The sequence below is a fragment of the Thunnus thynnus genome, chromosome 23, assembly GCF_963924715.1.
Source record: "Thunnus thynnus chromosome 23, fThuThy2.1, whole genome shotgun sequence".
NCBI classification, from domain to species: domain Eukaryota; kingdom Metazoa; phylum Chordata; class Actinopteri; order Scombriformes; family Scombridae; genus Thunnus; species Thunnus thynnus.
In genome coordinates this window covers 21,328,652-21,335,233 of record NC_089539.1, presented here as the reverse complement: position 1 = coordinate 21,335,233, position 6,582 = coordinate 21,328,652, and the positions used below count along the sequence as shown (strand labels likewise).

The window sequence follows — 6,582 nt, the reverse complement described above, 5'->3', positions numbered from 1 at the left end:
CATGCAAGTGATTTGACTCTAAAGGGTATTCCGTGGTTGTTGTTAATTGAAACTAACTGTAGTCCTCACTGTTAGTAGTCAGTTACACAATAATGTGTCAAGTAGTATGTCATCCCTTTTGCAATAAAAATCTGAATTATGTTTATAATATTGTTCCACAATGCAACAGCCTGTTCAATTAAAGAAGCTTCTGGTACAAGAGAGCTTTCTATTACTGTATTATCAAGCCTGAGTCCTTAAATCTTTGTCAGAAGTGGGATTTGAACCCACGCCTCCATTTGGAGACCAGAAGTCTTATGCTCAGTATACTCAGTAAGCATTAGAGCCTTAAGTCTGGCGCCTTAGACCACTCGGCCATCCTGACAACTGTGTCTTGTAGTCAACCACAGTCAGTGTGGACTGCTAGATTAGCTAGAAGCAGTATTTTGGATTAACGATATAGGATTTTAGCAGCTTTCTCCCACAGTTGTCAAATTTCTTCTGGACAGCCCAAATTTGTATAGTATAGAGGGGTTGAAGACACTAAATGATTATATCTACAAAAAGTCATCCTTCTGGTCACACACGGATAAGGAGAAGCTTTTCACTGCTGAAGAAAGGCAGCTTTCTTTTTTGTAAAGCTAAAGGCATGAAACCTGTGTCAGGAGTGGGATTTGAACCCACGCCTCCATTAGGAGACCAGAAGTCCCTTTGTTCAGGAAGGAGAAGAGCCTTGAGTCTGGCGCCTTAGACCACTCGGCCATCCTGACAACTGACTGTCAAAGGTAATCATTTTCAAACTGTAGTTTATAAAAGCTAGCTAGAACCAATATTTTGGATTGAAGACCAAAGGTTTCAGGAGCTTTCTCCTACAATTGTCAAAATTCTTCTGGACAGCCCAGATCTCTATAGTATAGAGGGGTTTAAGACACTAAATGATTATATCTCCCAAAAAGTCATCCTTCTGGTCACACACGGATAAGGAGAAGCTTCTCACTGCTGAAGAAAGGCAGCTTTCTATCTTGTGAAGCTAAAGGCATGAAACCTGTGTCAGGAGTGGGATTTGAACCCACGCCTCCATTAGGAGACCAGAAGTCCCTTTGCTTAGGAAGGAGAGGAGCCTTGAGTCTGGCGCCTTAGACCACTCGGCCATCCTGACAACTGACGCCACATCTGAACCATAGTGAGCCTGAACTTCATAAAAAGCTAGCTAAACGCGCCATGAAATGATCAAATAAAAGCCAAATTTATATTCTGCCAAATATCAACACATTAAATGCTACTTGGATGAGATATCCCAAACAGAATTACTGCACAATAGTTGACGCTTCATATGATGCACACTTTCCGTGTAGATTAGTCACTGCATAAATGCCCATCTATAGATGCCTGTTTTTGTCTAGCTGTCAACATATCCACATTTCTACTTATTTTTTGAGACATTCAGTGTACAAACCTATTGATGAGGAGGATCACATGGTGCAACACCTGCTGGACATTTTTTGTAACTACTTTTGGCGTGCTTGCTGTTGGTTCTATGCCATTGATCTTTGTAATTATTGAGAGCTCATAGTACCCTATTACCCCACTAGAACACTGCGCTCCCAGAATGCAGGCTTACTGGTGGTTCCTACAGTCTCCAAAAGTAGAATGGGAGGCAGAGCCTTCAACTATCAGGCTCCTCTCTTGTGGAACCATCTTTCAGATTCGGTCCGGGGGGGCAGACACCCTCTCTACGTTTAAGAGTAGGCTTAAAACGTTCCTTTTTGATAGGGCCTTGGATGAGCCCTTAGTTATGCTGCTATAGGCCTAGACTGCCAGGGGACTTCCATTGATGTACTGAGCTCCTCTCTCTCCACCTGTATGTATTCATTTACCATTAATGCATGTTACTAACTTGACTTCTTCTCCTGCTGTTCCTGCCGTTGCTGCTGTTTGTTGTTGCTAATCATGTATCTATTGTTATTGTTGTTGTTGTTGCTGTTGTTGCTCTGTTTCTCTGACCCACTGTGTACAGTATTGTAAATGACTTTGCAATTATATTTAACAGCTCAGTTTCTGTAGGGGTGGATAGCATGTTTGTTTAATATCTTTCCTCTTCTTTCTGTTAAATTACCACAACTATGAAATAAACATTTAAAGGCTTCAAAATCCCTTGTCGCTGCTGTTTCTTGGGAGCTGGGAAGAGGGAGTGTCATTTTCATGTTGCGTCATTTTTACATTCTTCTGTTTCTCCCAGTTTAAAGGCCCCTAATGATAGACCCTCAGAGGTGTTTTTGCCCATTTTGCTTGATTAGACCTCTACTTAGGAGTGTGTGGGCCTGCATAGATTGTCTTTGATTGACATCTCCCCTAAAGAAATAAAACACATTTCCAATCCACTGGAGATAGAAATACGAACATATATTCAGACTATACAATATATATCTAAAAAACACAGCAGTAGAGTGGACAAAAGAGTCAATAAGTTTCATTCAGTGTATTCTGCTCATTCATCATTCACCGCAGTTGGATCATTCATTCACTATATAGCAGGTTTGAATGTTTATTGTGTTCATAATGGAAAAGTGACAAAATTGACTTTTGATTGATTTTTGTGTGTGCTATCGATGAATAATATTCTCCCACAATGCAATGCACAGAACGAATTGAGGGAGCTACAGTACTCACAGCTGGAAAAAATAATGTAAGTAATAGTGGACGGTGGTGAGACAGCTCCAGGAACATCTAAGAAAACAAAAAATAATTCAATTTTTGAAATAAATACTGTAAAACAATGTGGACATTGTTTTCTTGTATGTAAGCAGTACACTATAAAGATTAGAAGATACTGTACTATATGCTGATTTAGAATAGACTGGTTCAACCAAGGTCTTTTCTCAATCAATGCACCATATATACAGTAAGCTCAAATGTCATGCACAGTAGATTGCACAGTCCCAGGCTAAATCGGTCCACTGCATTGTTAAAATGCTCAATTTTCAAGTGCAATAATGTAATTAATTGCACAGTCTCATTTCCTTTAAAGTGCAACTGCGTGTTTTATCCTATAACACCAGAGGGTCAAAGTCTGCACAGTGGAACTCAAACATCTAAGTGAAGCAATGAGAAGAAAAATATATTTAAAGTGGATGGGGAGTTAATTATAATTTAATGGTGTCTCTAAATCATACAGTCAAGTGCATGAAAGTGTATTTCAGTATATTTGTAATTGCACCAATTATATATCATCAATAGGTTAAGTAGATTGTTAGTATGTTCAGCACGCTTTAAACTTTTTGGGGGGATGGGGAGTATTGGTAAATATTAAATGAGCATTTAATTTAAGTATATGGTAACTTTTAAAATTACTTTCTGTTCCATAAAATTAGATTTGACTATGTTTCTACATGATAACCTCATATGGTTATGAGTCATATTTTGGTCTTTTAATTTTCTGATTAATTTGTCTCACTCAGTATTGTCAAACTTTTCATCCTTTCACAATTCTATTTTTAAGCCCTTGACCATTTCAGATGCAAACACAAATCTTATGATGTTTTGTGACAGGTTGAAAAGCAAATTTCAATGAGTTCCAGTCAAGCGATATGACCACATGGGCAGTGTAACATTGCTTACACAAGTCTTGATGTGAAATGAAATGAGAAATGAAAATAACTCTTCATAATATTCAAAGCTGAGTGATCGATTTTTAAGGGACAACACTGATTAACGTTGTCAGTAGTCGATATTCGTCAGGATCCTTTTAAAAAAGGATTTCAAGTTAATTCTTTAATAGACAACCATGTAGTTTTAGTTCACTTCTGATCACAATTGGATGCCAATTTTGGACAGATGATCAGTAACAGTCTTAAATCCCCCTATGCTTAAGATTTGGACAATTCAGAAGAAAGTGGACAATGATAGAAAGCTGCTGAAATCTTTGGTCGTCAATCTAATGTACTGGTTCTAGCTAGCTTTTATAAACGTTATCATAGTTTTACTATGATTACATGGTGGTCTAAGGCGCCAGACTCAATGAATTCTTCCTTAAACTTCACAATCAAAAAGCAAGTGATTGACTTTTATGGGACATTAATGATTTAATGTGTTGATATTTGGCAGAATATAAATTTGGCTTTTATTTGATTATTTCATGGCGTGTTTAGCTAGCTTTTTATGAAGTTCAGACTCACTATTGTATTTAGTTTTACAAGATAGAAAGCTGCCTTTCTTCAGCAGTGAAAAGATTCTCCTTAACCCTGTGTGACCAGAAGGATAACTTTTTGGGAGATATAATCATTTAGTGTCCTAAACCCCTCTATACTATACAAATTTGGGCTGTCCAGAAGAAATTTGACAATTGTGGGAGAAAGGTCCTGAAACCTTTGGTCTTCAATCCAAAATACTGGTTCTAGCTAGCTTTTATAAACTACAGTTTGAAAATGATTACCTTTGACAGTCAGTTGTCAGGATGGCCGAGTGGTCTAAGGCGCCAGACTCAAGGCTCCTCTCCTTCCTATGCAAAGGGACTTCTGGTCTCCTAATGGAGGCGTGGGTTCAAATCCCACTCCTGACACAGATTTCATGTATTTAGCTGTACAAGACGGAAAGCTGCCTTTCTTCAGCAGTGAGAAGCTTCTCCTTATCCCTGTGTGACAAGAAGGATAACATTTTGGTAGATATAATCATTTAGTGTCTTAAACCCCTCTATACTATACAAATTTGGGCTGTCCAGAAGAAATTTGACAGTTTTGGGAGAAAGCTGCTGAAATCCTACATCGTTAATCCAAAATACTGCTTCTAGCTAATCTAGCAGTCCACACTGACTGTGGTTGACTACAAGATATAGTTGTCAGGATGGCCGAGTGGTCTAAGGCGCCAGACTTAAGGCTCTAATGCTTACTGAGTATACTGAGCAAAAGACTTCTGGTCTCCAAATGGAGGTGTGGGTTCAAATCCCACTTCTGACAAAGATAAAGACTGAAGCTTACTTTGTACTTGTTTACAATTGTTTGTACTGATATCTAACATCTTATCATGCTTTGATAAGAGCATTTAACCGTGTGGTGCCTCTCTTGATCGCTGCATTCTTTCAAACAGATGAATTATGCCAGACCGTGTATGTAATCACCGATTAATATAAATTCTCAAATTCATTTATTTTAAAATTTTCAATAACTGTACAGACCCAGCACCATGTGTGTCTTAGTCCTTTGCACTGAAAAGTAAACTGTGTTTGGCTGTGAAAGCCAGCCTTGGTAGGTACAGTTTGGGACTCAGAAAGCAGACATGAAACCCCAGCAAAAGCATTCGAGGTGAGCGACACTACATCCACAGATGTCTCCCCTGGTGTCTCACAAGCTCTCTACTCTGGTCCTCTGGAAACTCTATAATAAAAGAAAATGTTTTGTTAAGTTTAAAACAGATGACCTGAAAAAGTCCCAACATATTGTCTGTCTACTCTAGTAGAGCCACATATGTAATGCTAAGTTGTGCACCAGCAAATGTTTAATAAGGAAACTGTAATACGACTGCTAATGCTGTTCAAGAAAGACTATTTTCACTGTTACACATATTTGTTAGTTCTGTGGTAATTTATCTGTACTTCAGCACATTGGCACTTATATCTCCCCTGGTGATTCTATGTCGGACCTGAACTATAAATTGGACTTTTGCCTTTGGTTTGATTTTTGGCGAGTGACAAACATGCTCAGCTGGACTGAGGTCAGGTGATGACAATGCCAGAGGAGAACATCTCACTGCTGGGTCATAAAAAACTCCTTGGCTGTATTTGCTGTAATCGTCCACCTCCTGCATTGTCCTACAGTTGGCAGACTACCTAAAAAAGTGGGCTACAGTTGCTTCACTGTTCACCCAATATAGATGTAAACACAAAAACTAAACTACTTCAAACCAAGTCAGCACTTTCATTCATTCAAAACAACTTAAATGTGTCTGAATGATGGACTTTACTGCTCTTTACTTACCAGCTGCTAGTTTCTTCTGGCTGTTTCCAGCTTATCCTGGTGCAGTCACTGGATGGGTTTATGCATCAGCATATCAATGGAGGTCCCACACCTGCCAGAAAAAAACATTGTCATTGTATGTTTCTGCAAACCAAGGATACGTTAAATGTCTACGTTTCAATGTTGGTTATTATCAGTTGAATAATGATGTTTTATGATGTGACAACACTGTGGTTAAGTTCTGGTTAGTGTTAGGGATAGATCACGGTTTGGGTTAAGATAAAAAAATAAAATAAAAACGCTCGGTTTTGTCACCAGAAAAATGGCTGTAAATGTCCTGACGTCTCGCCAAAAACACCCAGTTTTTTCGTTTGAAATGGGAAGCGGGCATTGGCGGTCTCGGTGGTCTCGAACAATGATCTCTGCTGATTTCCAACTTTCTTCCAACTTCCTAACCATACACCGATGCCTCCTCCTAATAAGAAAGTCAGCTCATATAGGTCTTGTAAACTACGTCACTTTAGAGATGTTGATATGATACATGTTGTTGAAATGTTAATATGCTATATGCTACATATTAAACATGTTGAAATGTACATATTCAACTGATCTATGGTTTGCAGAAACGTACAATGCCAACATTTTATTCTGGCGA

At 38.6% G+C, this 6,582-nt stretch overlaps 5 non-coding genes across 5 annotated transcripts; 2 read left to right on the top strand and 3 right to left on the bottom strand.

Moving 5' to 3' along the window:
- Positions 1-245: 245 nt before the first annotated feature.
- On the bottom strand, positions 246-364 carry trnal-uaa (transfer RNA leucine (anticodon UAA)). Its single transcript has 2 exons — positions 327-364; positions 246-291 (listed from the first exon to the last, which is right to left on the bottom strand). It is a non-coding gene; the product is annotated as a tRNA-Leu (tRNA).
- Positions 365-638: 274 nt separating this feature from the next.
- trnal-caa (transfer RNA leucine (anticodon CAA)) lies at positions 639-749 on the bottom strand. The gene is made up of 2 exons: positions 712-749; positions 639-684 (listed from the first exon to the last, which is right to left on the bottom strand). It is a non-coding gene; the product is annotated as a tRNA-Leu (tRNA).
- A 278-nt stretch (positions 750-1,027) lies between these two features.
- On the bottom strand, positions 1,028-1,138 carry trnal-caa (transfer RNA leucine (anticodon CAA)). Its single transcript has 2 exons — positions 1,101-1,138; positions 1,028-1,073 (listed from the first exon to the last, which is right to left on the bottom strand). It is a non-coding gene; the product is annotated as a tRNA-Leu (tRNA).
- Positions 1,139-4,426: 3,288 nt separating this feature from the next.
- On the top strand, positions 4,427-4,537 carry trnal-caa (transfer RNA leucine (anticodon CAA)). Its single transcript has 2 exons — positions 4,427-4,464; positions 4,492-4,537. It is a non-coding gene; the product is annotated as a tRNA-Leu (tRNA).
- A 275-nt stretch (positions 4,538-4,812) lies between these two features.
- On the top strand, positions 4,813-4,931 carry trnal-uaa (transfer RNA leucine (anticodon UAA)). The gene is made up of 2 exons: positions 4,813-4,850; positions 4,886-4,931. It is a non-coding gene; the product is annotated as a tRNA-Leu (tRNA).
- The last annotated feature ends 1,651 nt before the right edge of the window (positions 4,932-6,582 follow it).